Source organism: Canis lupus, chromosome X, assembly GCF_011100685.1.
Source record: "Canis lupus familiaris isolate Mischka breed German Shepherd chromosome X, alternate assembly UU_Cfam_GSD_1.0, whole genome shotgun sequence".
Taxonomy (NCBI): Eukaryota; Metazoa; Chordata; class Mammalia; order Carnivora; family Canidae; genus Canis; species Canis lupus.
In genome coordinates this window covers 33,347,018-33,350,992 of record NC_049260.1, presented here as the reverse complement: position 1 = coordinate 33,350,992, position 3,975 = coordinate 33,347,018, and positions in this window count along the sequence as shown.

Genomic DNA, 3,975 nt, shown 5'->3' with positions numbered 1-3,975 from the left:
TAAAAACACAGATTCTCAGGCCCCAATCCAGACCTGCTGAATAAGAAGCTTTGGGGGAAGGCAAGAAGCAAACACAAAGGGCAGACCAACTAAACTAAATCTATAAAGATACTAAAATATTACAGAAATAAACCAGAAATATTGTGTCAGTTAAGTCAGCTCTACTCTTCTGTGGGGAAAGCAAATTGATCTCCTATTCCATGCAGCTAATAAATTCCTTATTTTGAATTTGAACATGTGGCAGAAAAATAATATTTGCTATGTATAATGTTCTGCTTCCTTCTAAGAAAGGCTGATCCTGGTAACCAGAAAACTTTTTGCTTGCTAAGCATGAGCTCTTTACCATTTTTCCAGTGGTTTCTCAACTCCCTACTCCTTCTTTGATGCCTGAAGGATGAAGTCTGTATTGTACTGCTCATCCTTCAGGCATCAAAGGAGGAGTAGGGGGTTGAGATTATTTTAGATCAGATTCCCTATAAGCAGAGGCTGTGAGAGAGGGATTCTTGTGCAAGTTATCTATTGAGGAAGCATTCTCAGGAGAAGGAACACAGAGTAAGCAGCAGGGGAAGCTAACCAAGGATGTGTTCTTAAACAGATACTTGCTTCAGCCTGGTCCCATGGGGATCTCTAGAGCACTAATTTTACCAGAATTGGTCCTACCTGGAGGGAAGAGAGCCAAGTCATTGTACACCCCTCTCTTAGTCACTCATTGATGATAGGTTGCTGGTGATGGGATGAGGGTGAGAGTCTAATTTCCTGGGCTAAGTGGTTCCTGGTAGCTGAGGGTAGCACTTCAGAAAAAGGGGCAGCTGTGAGACATTAGCAAACAACCCTGACAGCAAGTGGAGGAATGGGCAAACTTGGACAAAAGGGATCTGGATGGGGCACCAACAGTATCTACTACATCAGTGTTTTTTAGATCTCTGTTGATATCCCTGGATATCTATATCCACGCCTGCCTTGAGTATGAACTCTCCTCTCTATGCCTTGGCCTCACAGAACCATAATCCTAGACCAACCAGCTTTCTGTTCCCCTCTCATCCTATAAGATAAATCAGGTCAAGTGGCTACATTTGTAGGATCCTGGATAATTTGCAGAGAGTGTTAAAGATATATGCACTATCCCTCTCTGTAGAATATATTTCCATCCTAGAAACATTTGGTTTTTATTTCCTATTTTCTTTTTCTGCAAAATGAAAGGATAGCCTGGCTTATTTCTAAACTTTATTCCAATTTAAAAATTCATTTGTCTAATGATTTTGCTCCAGAAGGCAGTTGTGCTTGCATTCTTTGGGAACACGTTTTACAAAAGCATTGATTAGAAATTAAGTCTGATGTCACTGATAGAACTCAGGCACTATTGAAACTGAGATTTCATTTGTATCAGGAATTCACTTCCATTTGCTGTGGCCAAGATTTTTTTTTAAGATTTTATTTATTTATTTGAGAGACAGAGCATGAGTGGGGGCAGTGGGCAGGCAGAGGGAGAAGGAGAAACAGGCCTCCTGCTTAGGAAGGATCCCAGGACCCAGGGATCATGACCTGAGCCGAAGGCAGATGCTTAATAAATGAGCCATCCAGGCACTTCTTTTTTTAAAAAAATTTTAACAGGAAGGGATGCTGTATTTTATCAAGTGCTTTTTCTCCATCTATTGATGTAATCATATACTTCTTATCCTTTTGTTTATCAATATGGTGTATCATGTTGATTGATTTGCAAATACTGAATCATCCCTACAACCCAGGAATAAATCCTGCTTGATTGTGCCAAACAATTCTTTTAATGTACTGTTGAATTTGATTTGCTAGTATTTTATTGGGAATTTTTGCATCTGTGTTCATCAGGGATATTGGCCTGTAATTTTCCTTTTTAGTGGGGTCTTTGTCTGATTTTGGAATCAAGGTAATGCTGGATTCATAGAATGAGTTTGGAAGTTTTCCACTTCTTTTTTGTTTGGAACAGTTTGAGAAGAATAGGTATTAACTCTTCTTTAAATGTCTAGTAGAATTCTCCTGGGAACCATCTGGCCCAGGATTCTTGTCTATTGGGAGATTTTTTGATTACTGAGTCCATTTGTTTGCAGGTTATAGGTCTGTTCGGATTTTCTATTTCTTCCTGTTTCAGTTCTGGTAGTTTGTAAGGTTCTAGGAATTTGTCCATTTCTTCCAGATTGCCCAGTTTGTTGGTATATAATTATTCATAGTATTCTCTTATAATTGTTTCTACTTCTGTGGTGTTGATTATGGTCTCTCCTCTTTCATTTGTGATTTTATTCATTTGGGTCCTTTCTTTTTTCTTTTTGATAAGTCTGGCTAGGGGCTTATCAATTTTATTTTTTATTTTTTTGAAGAACCAGCTCTTATTTTCATTAATCTGTTCTACTAGGGTTTTTTTTTTTTGCTTCTATATCATTTATTTCTGCTCTAATCTTTATTATTTCCTTTTTCTGCTGGCTTTAGACTTTATTTGCTGTTCATTTTCTAGCTCCTTTAGGTGTAAGGTTAGGTTGTGTATTTGAGACTTCTTGCTCTTTAAGGAAGGGCCATACTGCAATATATATCCCTCTTAGGACTGCCTTTGCTGCATCCCAAAGGTTTTTTAAAGATTTTATTTATTTATTCATAATACACACACACACACAGAGGCAGAGAGAGACAAAGACACAGGCAGAGGGAGAAGCAGGCTCCATGCAGGGAGCCGATGTGGGACTCAATCCTGGGACTCCAGGATCGCGCCCTGGGCTGAAGGCGGCGCTAAACTGCTGAGCCACATGGGCTGCCCTGCATCCCAAAGGTTTTGAATTGTTGTGTTTTCATTTTCATTTGCTTCCATGTATTTTTAAATTTCTTCTTTAGTTCCCCATTTAACCCATTCATTATTTAGTCAGATGTTCTTTAACCTCCATGTAGTTGAGGTCTTTCCAAATTTTTTCTTGTGGTTGAATTCAAGTTTCATAGTGTTGTGGTCTGAAAATAGGCATGGTATGATCTCAATCTTTTTTTTAAAATAATAAATTTATTTTTTATTGGTGTTCAATTTGCCAACATACAGAATAACACCCAGTGCTCATCCCGTCAAGTGCCCCCCTCAGTGCCCATCACCCATTCTCCCCCACCCCCCGCCCTCCTCCCCTTCCACCTCCCCTAGTTCGTTTCCCAGAGTTAGGAGTCTTCATGTTCTGTCTCCGTTTCTGATATTTCCTACCCATTTCTTCTCCCTTCCCTTCCATTCCCTTTCACTATTACTTATATTCCCCAAATGAATGAGAACATTCAGAGAAGGACAAACATTATATGATCCCAATCTTTTTGAGGGCTGATTTGTGACTCAGTGGTTATCTATTCTGGAAAATGTTCCATGTAGACTTGAAAAAAATGTGTATTTTGCTGCTTTAGTTTGAAATGTTCTGAATATATCTGTGAAGTCCATCTGGTCCAGTGTGTCATTCAAAGCCATTGTTTCCTTGTAGTTCTTCTGCTTAGATGATCTGTCCATTGCTGTGAGTGAGGTGTTTAAGCCCCATGCTATTATTGTATTATTATGATCAATGAGTTTCTTTATGTTTATTGTTAATTAATTTATATATTTGGGTGCTCCCAAGTTGGGGGCATAAATGTTTGTAATTGTTAGATCTTCTAGGTGGATAGATTCCTTAATTATGATATAATGCTCCTCTTAATCTCTTGTTAAAGTCTTTGTTTTAAAGTCCAGTTTGGGGGTATCTAGATGACTCAGTCAGTTAGGTTTCCATCTCTTGGCTTTGGTTCAGGTCGTGATCTCAGGGTTGTGGGATCCAGCCCCACACTGGGCTCTGTACTCAGGATGAAGTCTGCTGATTATCTCCTCTCCCTCTCTTCCTCCCCTGCTTGCTGCTTTCTCTCTCTCTTTAAATAAATAAAATCTTTAAAAGAATAAATAAAATCGGGCAGCCTGGGTGGCTCAGCGGTTTAGTGCTGCCTTCAGCCCAGGGCCTG